Raw genomic sequence first — 15,040 nt, forward strand, 5'->3', positions numbered from 1 at the left:
ACAAAGCAAGTGTGCGCTTCAGCAGCCCCCCGCCCTCCAAAAGCCTTTGAGGCTGCACGTTTCAGGAAAGTCTTCCCTCTGCTCTAAAAAGCAAGTGTGGTAAGCCCCGTCCCATAACAAACAATTGGGGCGGAGGGTCTTAACTACAACAGGAGACTATGACAGGCGAAATATAGTATAAACTGGCGTAAGATCCCCAGTCGATCGTGTACTTTTTTAGAACAAAAAAGTGTTTGAAAAAAAAGGTCAAGCTTTTGACTTAATCACCCAAATATTTCCACTCAGTCGGAGCATCATTATTCCATCTATAGCACAGATAATGTGACCGCGATCAATTCAATTCAAGACTTGTACCTGCGCATTTCCAGCATAGACTAAAATTATATTAGGCTATATGGGTGTAGTGCTATAATGTCCGAACTAGTGTATGAAATATAAACTGTAGTCGTATTCAAAACAAATGCCCACCAGGTGGCAGTGTTGTCCAAAAAGACAAACTGTCTATGTTCACTACATTGATTCAAGATCGGTGTAATTTCCTCTCTCCTAATTTCACGTCTCGCCTCCATCTGAGATTATGTACATTAGTGAGTGTAATACTCCCTACATTGCTTGTCAGCAACGACCAGGCCCTATTTCTTCTGGACACAGTAGGTAGCCGAGGGTTAGCTAGTTGCCCAAATCTGCTTTTGGCTCGCTGTTTCCAAACAATGATGAGGAAATCAAATTAACTTTGCATCATTTTATGATTCTAATGTGATGTTTCGGGTTATGACTAATAATGGGTTATTTTTCTTACTCATGAGGCAATTTAATACATTCAGTCGATATTATGTTCACAATTTGAATGTAAGCAGTCTTGCCCGATAATAAAGCCTAACAAGCATTGGCAAAGGCAAGAGCATCGGGGCTGGCAGATGTCAAATGCAGCCCCACATGTTATGTTATTAGGATTATGTACATCACAGTTTTACAAGACTCCAGCGGCTCTGGCGGATCTGAAAACGAGGAGGTGCGGGGAGTGTTAGTGGTGAGAGAGGGAAAATGCAAGGTAGCTTTGCTGTAGTGTCCATGCGTGCAGATCATGGCTTCCATGAGCTCTGCATGCAGGCCGGTTTCTAAGTGTCATGTGACGAGACCACAGAGGCGTGTGTGTCCAAAGGAGGGGTCTTGCTTGCCCCTGGCCCTACCATGCATTGGCAGACACTGTGATATGTAAATTGATTGTAGAGGTGCGTTGGGAGGGTTATCCCAGCGCTTTGAAGTCACATAGATTTGCAGGTGGCGCCTTTCACATTTTCTATAAACAGATACATATTATTCCGTTGCTTTGTGTGAGTAGCTGAGTTGGTATGCATCATATATGTTTGAACTGAGAGGTTGAGAGTGTCAATGCAGGTAGCTTAGTGGAGAACCAGGTGTGTAACTCATTGTGTCCATCCCGCGTGGCCATGACAGCATCATGGAAGGATTGCACCTTTGCCGATATTTCAGTTACTGTGCCTTTGGGGTACACTACCTCAGAGGATATGTCCAGAGGTACGCTGGAGAGGGCTGGTGCCTCTGCCAGTGGGCCGCGGGTGGTCTTGGGTGAGTTTGGGAGGACACAGGGAGGAGCGGGTCTTTCATGTAAGAAGTTGTAAATTGCATTGCAGCTCTTCAGCTAGGGCTTACATTTCATTTGCTTATCTTTTATTTATTTATTTTATGGAACGCTTCACGAATGCGCGTGTCATCCTTGCACAGGGGCCATGCTAATCTTCTCTGTTACGTTCAAATTTTAAAATATGTGCTGCCGAAGAGAGCACTTAATTGGCTTATCTAAGGTGCCCCTCCAGATCACAAACACGTTTCCTATTAAAAATCACACTATACGTTGATGTGATGATCGGTTATCAAATGCGTATAAATGAAAGCTACTAGCACAACATTCTTGCTAAGGGGCTATTTTTTAAATGCTTGATACAAGTTATTTGTAAGTTATTACATCACAACATGGCTCAACCAATGTCATACAAGGCTTCTTTGTTTCAGGCAGCTTGTCATCTGTTTATGTTGTCTTCTCACACAAAAAGTCCAACTATCGTCAATGTTTTGTACAATACAATCTCTTTATTTATTTTTGATATTAGGCATTTTTTCCAAGTCCTGTTGTTCCAATGATATTGTATAGAAATATGTGTAGTCTGCATGGTTTCTTGCGTAGGAGCAACGCTGGTCCCTTGTAGCTTGTCCGAGTGGGACCCTTATTTGTTGACTGTAATTAATGGGTTCATTCCATGTACTTGTCTTGTTACATTGATTCAAATCTAGAGGATGCACACTGTGATGATACTGTGATTTCTTAACACTCCTAGGAATTGTTCTTGTTCGATTGATTCACATCTAGAAAGCTACTTTAGCTGACATCTTGAAGTACCCCCTGAGATAGCACTGTGACTCACTCGCATGCGCTGCACAGTTAGAATTGCTCTGACTCGCTCGACTCACAACTAGAAAGGGCCGCCTGAGACAGCTCTGTAATTTACTTACCTATGTTTCAGATCATAACTCAACCCAAACTCTCACCCCCATATCACTATGCTTACTCTCTACTCTACACCATCACTCAATCAGAGTACAGCTATACCCCTCCATCAATTTCGGCCTAGCTGCTCACATACGAACATTACCCCATAAACACCTCATCATTCTAATAAAAACGCAGCTTCATCCCATTACAATCCGGCCTAGCTGCACACATAAGCGTCCTACACAGGCCTAACGCAGCTAGAACCCAGTCTTGGTGTCCACCCGCCAGACTGCTCACATTCAACTGATATCAATATCACCACACCTAATGCTAGGATGCAGCAACCACCTGGCAATTACATCAGCTGCACACATAACTGGCGCATCCAAGCACCCTACAACACCTTATTCTTTCAACTCACCTGGACTAGGGTCCCCGAGGGCGTTCAACCTACCAGCGCTTTGAGGTCATACCAATGATATATAGAGTGCTATATAAATGCCAGCTAACATAACATACTGAGCTATATATTATTGCCTGGGGGGGGGGGGGTTCTATGCGCAATCACTTGAGGGCTACCTGAGTAGTATGCTTACTGTTGGCTTGTACTGATTGAGTGGATTCCTTGTATTGATGCACTCTGAATTTCTCCTCTTTAGATGCTATTGTCCGTGCAGGAATTTTGTGCCAACCGTTTGTGTTTGCTATAACAACTTTGTCAAGGCTTCCCCAGTATTAAGAATGTATGGAGAAGGATACAGAGACAGGTTTATCTTGGAAATTACATTCTAGCCTGGAATGTATTGTCACACAGGGATGTTGTGTAGCCAGAGTCTGAGTGGAGCAAGACAGAATGATTGCCTGACGCTTCCCCTTTTGTGACCAGAGAGTAGTGTAATAAGGAAACACAGGCCTCTGGGGCAGCAGCAAAAATGTTGAGGTGAAAGCTATTAAAAGGTCATTGGACCCTCAAGTCTTCACATGCACCCAGCACACCACTTCATTATAGCAAACAGTCCATGGTCACTTGCCAATAACTACTAGCGTTTACACTTTGTGTGGGCTGTCTAAGATATAAAACGAAAATAGTGTTTTGTTGTTGTAATTGATCAAGGTCTGAAATGATAGGGTTGAGCTTGGATGCTTCTATTTCATGCAGCGCATGCCCCCTAAACTAGGGCGAGTATAGTCTTTCTTCTACCGGTGTACTTAGTTTAATGATATCAGTGCCTCCTCTACTTTTAAGCACTGCAAGAGCTACATCAGCAATGACATGTGCACAAATGCTTTTAAAAGGGGTCTCCCGACTTTGAATTCACTTTTTCTCTTTTAGGCAGTGATAGAGGCACTCCTTTAATATCCACACTTTGGAGAGCCTGGTTGAACTCTTGAAGAAGGAACTCCATTTGCCTACCGCTTTCCACCAAGTCCGATGAGCCGACTGAAAGAATTAACAGGACTCTGCAGCACGATTTAAGGGATTTTGTGAATGGACATTAAGATAATTATTCACTATGGCACAATGTGCTTGTTTTTCTGTGGATAGTTAATAGTTCATTATGTCTTTCACTGAATACTACATTATGTCCAAACATGTCTGCAATCGTTGTGCTGTTACAATGAAGAGTTTAAAATTAAAAATAGTCCTTGAGCTCCAGGTTGCTCAATTTCAGATGGAGTGCCCTGCTGTGCCTCTACAGACTTTCTGCATTTCCAGTTTGCTTGGGCTGACACAAGTGGTACAAACATTGCTTCTTCAGAGCTTGTGAACGGCTCTTGGCACTGCTTCAATGATCATTTTTGCATGCATTTAAGGGAATGGGATTCTACTGAGAGGCGAGAAGCTTCCTGCCTATTCAACCAGACCCCTTTTTAATCTGAGTTTCTCCCTGATGACCCAATTTATAAATCAGTCAACCCCACCCTACTCCAGAAAGAGAGGCAGCCTTCGTTTGCAGCTGTTAATGGGTGAGGTGGTACCTTCCTGACTCCAGGGGAATCCATCTGGCACAGTTCACACCTTATGCAGACAACACCTCCTATCTCCAGAGCGTCAGCCTTTAAATTTGGAAGAATACTGCATGCCTGCTTTTGCCCTGGATTTCATCATTTAGCTGTGCATAAAGCTTTGTAAGGAACTTGGGCAGAGGTCCTTAGCCATCAAGGTTCCAGAGAGATAACAAAGTTGTGATTGCCAGGTTATTGGGCTGTCCATACTTCCCCCTCCCCTCAAACACCATTCCTTTCACTGCCAGCATGCTTCATTTCACCTTCCTGCAGCCGCCACCCACCCTTTAGTGTCCAGGGATTGTGCACCCAGCTACGTGGGTCACTTAGAAATCCACACTCCACCTTCTATCTTTCCTGCTCCAGTTTCATTGAGAAGAACCCACTGCGGGAATGCAGCATCACTCTGAAACTCACGTTCTGATCTGGTCTCAGCACCTGGTTAGTCATGGCTATTAGGGGTGAGGGGGGGTATTGTGGCCATGTGTCGTTAGTGAGATGAGTTTGGGGTTTGTGGGAGACTGCAGAGTAGACCTCTGGCAGAATTAAGCAGGGACTCTGGCTTCTGTCCCCAGTATGACGAACACCTGATGGCCGCCTTGAAAAGTCCCTGATGGGCAAAACTCCCAGCATGTCTTAACCATGATCCACACTCTCAACGTAACCATAGAAGCTGCATGTACCCAAACCTCCCACCTTGGATAGCATAAAATGCCTACTTAAGTGTACAGGTCACCTCAAGGCGGCCAATGGGGGAAGAGGGTTAGGAAGAGTTTGTGGACAGGTCTGGGGAAGGTGGAAAACAGGAAATACGTAAAGGGAAACACATTGAATAGGTAGGTGTTCAGGGAAGATTTTATTGACACACACTACACTGCACTCAGTCTCAAACTTACTTTCACAAATTGGACCTGCCAACTAGCTCTTTTAACATACTTGAATCCATATGCACCTTGTTATTGTGTTTAATGCCCCTTCTCATAACATGAATGAAAAGCACAAATCATGACATAACATTAACATAACTGGGAGTATAATTCCTTATTCAATAACTCCAAAGAAATATCCACCCCTCCTCTGCATTTCACCATAGAATTGCCCATACACAATTGTCCATTCAGTTTCTGAAAAAGGAGAAAGCAACAAAAAGCACATACACTAACACTCCTCTAAAATCTCCTTGTTATCGGTCATTCACACATCAACCATATTAGCACTTATCTGTGGCCCCTGGACCCGCGGACTACCCAGAAGCAGTCGTTGCACTGCTTAGTTGGTTTCTACTGATCACTGATTCGCCCTGGAATGGACATGCTAAACAAAGGTGTTTCCTCACACCAACACAGGATTGTATATCATTGCCGCGACCTGGGCTGGGATCGCTACATAACTAGCACTTTTCTGCACTGCAAACCGAGGAAAACAATTTGGTTCACCAATCTGAATCTTTGGGCTCTGCACGCCGTAGGACCCAGCATAGTGTTTTGAGCTCAAACCCAAACACTGGTGAAAAGGGCAGCCTCCACTTTCACTGCGAGCTTGCTTGCACACACTTTGGTGCCCCGCACCTGTTCTGTTGGGGATTGTAGGTCTCCCCGCGAGTGCACAGCCAGTCGCGCGGCCTTCGAGAAACCTGACACAGCCGGTCTGTGAGCACAGTACCTGAGCATGTTAGATGAAATTTGAGGCATTTTTCAGCCTGTTAACCAACATATTGAGCAACTGGAAATTGTAGTTGCGGCCACCAAATGTCAAATAGTCCTTTCTCTGAACCAAAGGTTGCCTCTCAAAGCCCATAACATGTAGCTTATGGTAATGAGTGCAATGCCCACATAGCCCCCTTTCCCTCATCTGCCACCTAGCTGGTGCTTGTTTTGCTGCACTTGTGGTGCAGTGTATCTATTATCGAGAGAGAGAGACCAGCCTGCAAGAGACCAGTTGTAAGAGTGAATGGTTTCAAGTTATTTTGCCTTGTAATGCCTGCTATTCTCCTCCCACAAATAACCGACTACCCTCTAAAATCTCCTACCCCCTTACATTATACACACAAATGATGCCCAACAGACAGCCACCACAGGCCTAGTTATCATCAGCCTATCAACACTAAACAAGCCATGAGTATGCTCTCCTCTTTAGTCCCATCACCCCTCCAACTTCAGCACCTAACCATACCCAATGCGTTATATTCTAGCAGATCTTGTGCTCTTCCCTATGGATAACATACTCGCAAGTCTCTGCGCCACACCCATAGGAAGCAGATTGGCACACAGGGACCAGGTACTTCTGACATGCACCCATCAACACTGCCCCATCAACACCACAGGCTCCACATCTGACTCTCACATTGTCCCACTAATGACCCCCCTCATTTTTCTTACAGAGCCATGCACAGGAAGGCCACTTAAAGGGGAAGAAGGGCTCTATACAAGACCACCTAAAGCTGTGGTGGTCCTGTTTTATGGTGCAACCCTTCTGGGCAGAAGTCCTTGCATGCATCAAGCTTTTTGTAAAGGTTGGCTTACCTGTGGACAAGCGAGTCATCCGCTTGGACAATATTGATGAGGATAACTTTAATACACGTCTTCCAATTGCGGTTAGCCACACAGAGGCTTTCGTCTGCCAGACTAATTACAGCTCATTTTTGGAAGTCTCAATGAGCACGCCCATGCCAGGTACCAGGGCCGAAATCCGGACTGCTTTTACAAAAGACTCAATTTGTACTTCTAAAAAAGGGCTACCCAACAAATATATCACTGCTTAGTTAACTATTGTTGAATTTGACCTGAAACCAGATGATTTGGTAATACTACACAGATCCAAACTGCCAAGATGATTTTCTTTACACTAGGGCTGTTCCCTGAAAATGGAGGCTTCCTGAATTGATGATAGGTTGTGTTGCACTTAGATTCTACTCTGCACCATTGGTTCCATTGCCTAATGATGCAATACAGCTTCATCACTCCATCATCTGGATAGTCCGGGCCGGGCCCTCTCTTCTTTGGGGTGCTGCTCAGTGGGAGGAGGTCGGACTACAGTTTAGGCGAATCAAGCAGGACTTGTTCTGAAGTGGTTATCTGCTCCGGCAAAATAAGGACAGAGTTACCAAATGTGCAGCCTAATGTATCAAACATTAACTCTGCTCTGTGATGCTACTCAGCGAAAGAGATGTTTACGCTGCTGTCAAAGGTGCTACGCTCCTGTCAGTGCTGCTTTGTATTAAAGGCATGTGAATGTGATGGTGTTCTGCGGTGAAAACACTCAGTGCTGCCCAGTGGTAAAGGCAGTTGATGCTACTCAGTGTGTCAGTGTTAAAAAAGCACGGTGAAGGCGGCTAGTTATAAAGTTTTAAATTGGGTGGGCCTGGGAGGGAGTGGTGACGATACAGTATTTAGGTGGCTCCAGTGTCACAATAAATATGTGCAGGAAGCTCTATGTTTCGACCTGGGCTTCCCTGGGTCTATGTTATCGTACCTGCTGGCTCCTTCATGCAGTAAGGTTGTATGTATGTATGTCACAATTATCATGATCGAACCTCTCTGAAAGCTCTCTAAAACTGAAAATTAACTGCATCCATGCCACGTATCTCTTTTTAACCCATGAGTGAAAGCTCTTATCTTCTAAAAATGTCTGAAATTCAACATGGACAAACCGCCAGAGGACAAGACAAAGCTTCATAATTTTAGTTTACAGAAATGGAAATTTCCCTTAAACTGTAGTAAATATTGCTGCATGTATGTATATTTCGTGCATGCCCGTTGACTAGGAGTGTCCAATGCACAGTGCTTCTTGGAAGAGCTGATTTCCTGAATTCCAGTGTACAATTATAGGACACAGTCAATTGTACTTCTGCATTAGGTATAAAGTGTGCAAGCACAAGTATGCACTATAATTTGTCATAATGTGGTACTTTTGCTCTCAATCCAAACTGTTGGCGTTGGAGCCTACTGTTTGACCTTGCTTCCAAACTTTGCAGCGTACAGCTGTGGTGATCTGTAAGCAATAGGATTGTATTTCGGAATGTACTATATATCCAGAATATGGGGATTAAGGCAATCAGCAACATGAACGTAACTTTAAAAAACTATTTCCCAGAATGACTTGCACCGTCCTTCCTCCTTACCTTTGGAGGTCAAGGGTGGGCAAAATAAAAAGAACATTTGTGCTGGCAGACAGTTGCATTTGCTGATACCTGAGGCATACGATCTTATTATCTCTTAAAAGCTCTTTTTTGTTTATTCCAAAGTTAGTCACGGTCTCTGGCATCTAAACGCTGGCCCTTATTCCAAACAGCCTCCTTTAATATATATTGGGTGTATGGTTGAATGTACAGATCCTACCTTTTATTGTGCCTGTACACTCGCACAGCTGAACCCCAATACATAAAATGATATGAAACAATGTTTTCACCGTGCTTCCCTGTGCATTGGGAGTTTTGTTATAGGTCTCTCTCTGTGTATGGTTCAGATTCAGTGGCTGTATTAAGGATCCTTTCTGAAGTTGCATCAAGGCCTATTTTCTTGGGCTATTTGTATGCTTGGGAGGGAACCCGAGGGACATAAGGTTTATTGCACCATGTGTCCTTTGAATATGTGTTTTCTGGTGTAGTGCATGTTTGCTCAGGGTTTTTAACAGAAAACAGGGAAGTTGTGGAAAGTGAGAGCTTCTCACTTCACTAAAGTCTAAATACAGCGATCTAAAGCCAGGTTATCGCCAGTGCCAGTTTTGCAGCATGCTGTGTCATACTGGTATGAGCATCACGTGGTGCGCTGAGGACAGGTTTTCCTAATTTTCCAGCCAGCAATCGCACTTCTGTAATTTAGGTGCATTACCCTGATTTAACGAGGGATGGTTTTCACACTGTAGAATTGGGTAGAATTGGGGAGGTGATAAACGTAGTGTGGCATTGCTTTAGATTGGGGATTGTCTGAGCGGAATGAGGTGTGTGGTGGCACCATGGTTGTGGTGAATTGTGGCCTTGTTAAGTCGTAGCTGAAACTGCATGCTTGCGGACATTACCCTTTCCTGGCACCTTATCCGCAGGACTTACCCGCAGGACTAGACAACACATACAAGCATTGTAAATCCTGGCCCCTAGTCCCGTGAGAGATCTATACCTAGACAGACCCAAATGTGGGGTTCATGCATATTTAGATTAAATGCTTCTGTCTGAACATGTATTTATCACACCCCCATGCTGTCTCGACTAAGGGCTTGGTGATTCCGCTGCCCTTTAGTGTCAGCTGTGATTCAAGATTGCTGCAAAGCTATCATTGCACTCGACTCAAGTGTACCCGAGTCTGTGGACCCATGCACAATAATGGATCTTTAACTGCTATTTTCCAACATAAGAATGGGGTAGGAATTACAGAGAGTGACGAAGGAAATAAGGAGGAATGGTAGAAGAGACAAAAACAAGGAGGGTTGAAGGATGGGGGAAAGTTAAGAGGAAAGATGGTAGGGAGACAGGAAGGAAACAATGTGAAAGAGGAAGGAAACGAGGAGAGGAAAGATTCCCATGAAAGAAAGGGGACAGAATGTAAAGAAAGGAAGGAACAAAAGAAAAAAGGAAGAAGAAAATCAATAGGAAGGAAGGGAGGGAGGGATAAGGAAGTGATGGAAGATGGGAGGGAAGAAGGAAGGAACTGCTTGCTCCTCATAGCTTACTCCAGTAATATAGACCAGCAGGTTGAGCGCTTGCTGGCGCTGCTGCAATCTATGCATGATCTGCAGGTAGCAGGTTCAAATCCTGGCAAGGCCAACTCAGCCTTTCATTAATCAGAGGTTGATAAAGGAGTACAAACTACTTCGGTTGGGAATGATTGTATGTAAATATGTGCTAAGTACAGTGGTTTGGGCAACGCGCTATTTAAATAACAAATCATTATCAAATGCCGGGGCCATGGAAATGGAATGTTATCACTCGTTTTCTCAAGTGTTTACACAAAACCTTACAAGCAACAATCACTATTAACCCTCCATAAGTAACATTTTCTATAAAGTTGTGAATTGACATGATTCACGCACGAGGGTTTGAGGGACATGTTTTTTGAGTTGCCTGGGCCCATTTCTTGTCCCAGTCCGACTCTGCTAATCATAATTTAAAGACTGAAGCTTGGAGAAAGCCAGAAAGTCCCCCTTGGAAAGGTGAGAAAAAGCTATCAAACGCATATGAGAACAAAAGTGGGAAACCTTTAAAGAGAGAAAATGAGAAAGACTATGTATAACGAAAATATAGACAAACAAGAAACCAGAGATCCAGCACAGGAGAGAGAACACAGGGGTGGCAGTGTTACCTCCCTGGCCAAAATATAATAAAGGACACAGGGCTTGAATGAAGGAAGAGTAAAATACTCAGCTGAAGGACCATAAGAGGGTATCGCCAGAAGGTCATTAAAGAAATCCCTGAGACACCTTATCAAGTATGGAGCATTAAACCAATGAGCCTCTTACAGGAATTAGAGGAACTTATCATTATGACGAGGGACATTAAAAGGAGATCCCATTTGTGAACTGATATCTGGAAATCGACTTTGGTACAGATGATAAAAACATAAATCAAGTACACCCTGAAGAGAAGCCGGAGTGATATAAACGGCCAAAGAGAAGCAACAAAGAGAGCTCAAAGAGACATTCTTCTGGCCCATTTTTTTGAGTTGTTGCATTTAGTGGTTGGTAGGGTCAGGTAGATTTAGGTTTTAGACTGTGGACATCTTTGATTTGACATCCTGATGACCGACGAACAGCTTAGTTAGTTTTCATAGTCAGGGAATACACCCACAGTAATAGGACAAGACAGGCACTCTATTATTTTAATAAAAGGTAGAGAATTGTCCCAAGTGTCTTGGACTCGTTCCGATGCCCCCCCCACTACATAAACATAACAGACTGGTAAGCTACTGAGCAACACAGATTTATAATGTTCACATTTCACTACAAGAAACATAATTTTAAAACATAGCTATCTTGCTAATGTATGTGCACTGGTACAATGTGACTGGTTGTTACCATTTCATTTCTTCTGACATCAGGATTTGGGCCCTCTCCCTCGACCTTTGCTCTTGTCACTTATAACCTGGTGTTGCACAGAATTCTCATACCTGCTTATAGGCAGGGTAATTGAAATACATGTGAAAATGGTTCAGCTAATGTGTACTGAAGCAATAATCAGAATTGGAACCATTGTGTAATCTTAATTGGAAACTAGTTGAAATGAAATGTTATTTACATGTTATAAATGTGCATCAGCTAACGTTTAGGAAAGTCATGATTCTATTAAAGACACGCAGGTAAAGTATTTTGTTTCTCAATCTGTAATGCCAGAGAGAACAGCATCTTGAAAATAACTAATCTAAACTTATAACTCTTTAAACTGCACTACATTTGCCAAGAACATCCTGAAGAAAATAGTAGTTTATATGAGTAGTTTTAAAGAAGCTGTTCTCTGGCATTAAAGATGGAGAGCCAAAATATGAGCTTCCTGACTTGCCATATAATTCACGGCGGCCTAGAGCCCCCTCTCCTCTGCTATGTCATCTCTGTCAGACATCTAATTATCTTTTGAGATGTGGATTGAAGTCCTTCTTTGCTTTCGTCAGCTCTGCTCCTCACTGTACATGAACTGAAGGCAGCAGCCAATCTTTATAGCAAATATTTTAAGCTTCAGGGTTAATAACAAATCATCATTCAGGAGATTGCGTTTTCCTGTATCAGAAGCATGTTAAGCTCACCTCTCCTGGGTTACAGTATGTTATTTCTGAAAGTCTTGTTGGGCCGTGGCATTCCTGTGGCAGTCATCTGGTATGTGGCAGATCTGGCCCCACACCAATTTTGGAAAGAAGCCAAACAGTGCATTTGTTCTTCTGGGTGCTCAAAGATGCCCTGATGAGTCTGAGACTTTGGAGGGAGCACAATAGCATTCAGGAGTGTTTCCAAGGGGCTTCCCACATACAGTTTAACTTTTGAAGTCCAAATGATATTAATAAAAGTGCATATTAAATTGAATACAGAAGATATACAGTTACATCGTAATACAGTGGCATTTGGCCATACCCCTTCTAAACACCCAATGTGCCCACCTTCTACTCCATGGAGGCCTTGCTTTGTGTTCTTCCTGGGGCCCCATATAGCATATGTTCATGACTATGGCCCGTGCCAATTGGACACTCTGACTGGAGCATGGCCTAATTGTATGCCCTGGTCAACTACTAGACATTCGGCTGCAAGCCATTGAGCCCAGCGCTCATTTTGCTGGGGCATGGCCTGTAGTTTAAAAAACTACAAACATATCTGCCTCTATTCTGAAAGGGAACCCACAAAAACGGCCTCATTTGCGACCTCTAAGCCCCATAAATATACCATGGTTCATAATTATGCAGAGCTCTGCTTCCTTAGTACTAAACCAGTGGACTAGCATTGAGACCCACACTCGTCTCACTGATGTTCCAGGAACATTGTCCTGCAACTCTTTCAAAGGTCCCTCTGCCAGGAGGCACCCAGTCCTGTTTGAACACTTGGATACCCTTTTGGTGCACCTCAATCTGAATATACAAGACCCGAGGCTACTCGAGTAGAGGCACAAACTATAGCTCCCGAAATGCACCTCAATTCTATCTGTATGACTTGCCGTAAGCTCCCGAACAGGATCTTGCATGAGCTTTCTTAATGTTTTTTTAATTATTTGTTTGTGGCTATCAAAACCTTTACAAATGCTGTCACATCCATACAACAAAACAATCATCATTAAAAAGAAAGAAAAAAGAAAGAGACTTCCATTTTGACAGATCCTTCCTGGGAGTCTCTGACCTTTTCTGCGTAATACAATCACAATGTCCATTTCACTTATTCACAACCCCCTTGCTTCTTATTGCATCGGCTACTTTAGTGTCTCATTTTGTGCTACCCTCCTAAGAGGTCCTGCCCCTACCCCTCCATTGAGCCTAAATCAGGTGTTTCAAGGCCTTCAATATATCAACCACTGCTGCTGTTAACTGTACTTCTTGGCCTGAGATAATTCTGTTCCAAAGGTGATCTGATAGATAATTAAACTCAAACTTACCTGCCACAGCTTCGGTTGTAGAGTAGAGTAACATTTTTAAAAAGTAGAGTAAAGGCATGTTTGGACTAGGAGTCCACAAGCACCAAGATTAGAACTTTATAACATCGGCCAATCTTTATAAGTGCAAAATCATTGAAAACTGCAGATGTCTACAAACTCACAAGGAGCTGGTTGCTTGCCTTTAAGCTTTGGGATTGGGAGTACATGTTACGATTCTCTAAAAAAGACATCCCGTGTGTGGCGGGGGAGTGGGGAGAGTTGATTCTCGCAGCACTGACGCAGCCCCAAATCAGCAAGGTCTAGCCTGGAAGGCTTTCGAGTAATGGACCATTCCGGGCATTGGTAATGGGATAAACCACTCCATCAATGCAGCTAAACCCTGAAACTGCCATTCCACTAAAAAGGCAACGTCCTGTCGCAAACATGTTCCGAATTCTTAGTGAACATCTATGAGGTCCCTGTGTTCTTGAGCCCACGAACGTCCTTCCTATGCAGGGTCATAAACGGCGCCAGCCTGTCCCTAAGAACACCACGGATCAGCTAGAAGAGTTGTCTTAAGCTACTTTGGGACAGTTTGTATAGATAGTGCACTATGCAGCTGAATGTTTTGACTAATGTTATTGGCCAAAACTGCTTAACCATGCACTATTTGCCGTACCTTTTACCAAAAATATGGACCAGGCACTAGTGAACAAATTGTTGCAAAAAGTAGCATATTTCGATTTGCAATTGAGGGCCACATTTTATTGGTGCTTGGGTGTATTTTTTCCCCCACTGAAATCCTGGTCAGAACCATTTAGTCACTAAATTATAAAAGCATGTTTTGCAACAAAAGATCGTCAAACTGTATCCCTCATTTTAGTGGACAGTTTTTTTGCAGCACTCTAGTGTTTCTTACAGACATTTTGCATTCGTCATAATGAGCCCAGGCGCGACGTGAAACATATGCAGAATAACGCACCCGTTCTATGTGGTTTCACGTGCAAAATTTTAAAGGTGCTCTGTTTGACCGTGGACATTAATTCGTTTCCCCCTTTCTTATAATGGAGACGTCCCACCACATGCGCTCCACCCGCCCCCTTCTCACACACCCCCTTACCCAATTTATACATCGGTATGGTTGTGATTATCAAAATGGCACAACCAAACAATCCACTTTTAAAATGCTGTAGGTCAAACAACCGCAGACCCCTGTGCACTAGTGAGGTGAATTGTGAAACATTGCCGTCTCTAATACGGGACGCGCTTGGTTCGAGTGGCTTCGTCGCCCCCCATTTCTGGGCAAGCTTCGAGATTTGTTGTTGCGCCGAAGAGGATTTCATAGCGACCAGTCTTGACTTGTGGCAGGAGCGTCGAGCTGTGACGCACTTCATTCCTGAAACGAACTCTTCTCTCAAAAAATGCCAAGTATGTGAACAGTGTCCGCGGTATGAAATTGTCGCGTCGCGTCCTACGGCTACTGAGGG

At 43.6% G+C, this 15,040-nt stretch overlaps 1 long non-coding RNA gene and 1 other non-coding gene across 4 annotated transcripts in view; one reads left to right on the top strand and one right to left on the bottom strand.

Moving 5' to 3' along the window:
* LOC138569161 (uncharacterized) overlaps positions 1-7,755 on the top strand; it is a 371,203-nt gene extending 363,448 nt beyond the window's left edge. For all 3 annotated transcript variants that reach the window (XR_011303159.1, XR_011303158.1, XR_011303160.1), the window contains one exon: positions 3,846-7,755. This is a non-coding gene — a long non-coding RNA (uncharacterized lncRNA). The remainder of the gene's footprint in view (positions 1-3,845) is intronic.
* Positions 1,702-1,808, bottom strand: LOC138570485 (U6 spliceosomal RNA). The gene has a single exon (XR_011303532.1). It is a non-coding gene; the product is annotated as a U6 spliceosomal RNA (small nuclear RNA).
* Positions 7,756-15,040: the final 7,285 nt, after the last annotated feature.

The sequence above is a fragment of the Ambystoma mexicanum genome, chromosome 2q (assembly GCF_040938575.1).
Source record: "Ambystoma mexicanum isolate Mex_15411 chromosome 2q, UKY_AmexF1_1, whole genome shotgun sequence".
Classification (NCBI taxonomy): domain Eukaryota; kingdom Metazoa; phylum Chordata; class Amphibia; order Caudata; family Ambystomatidae; genus Ambystoma; species Ambystoma mexicanum.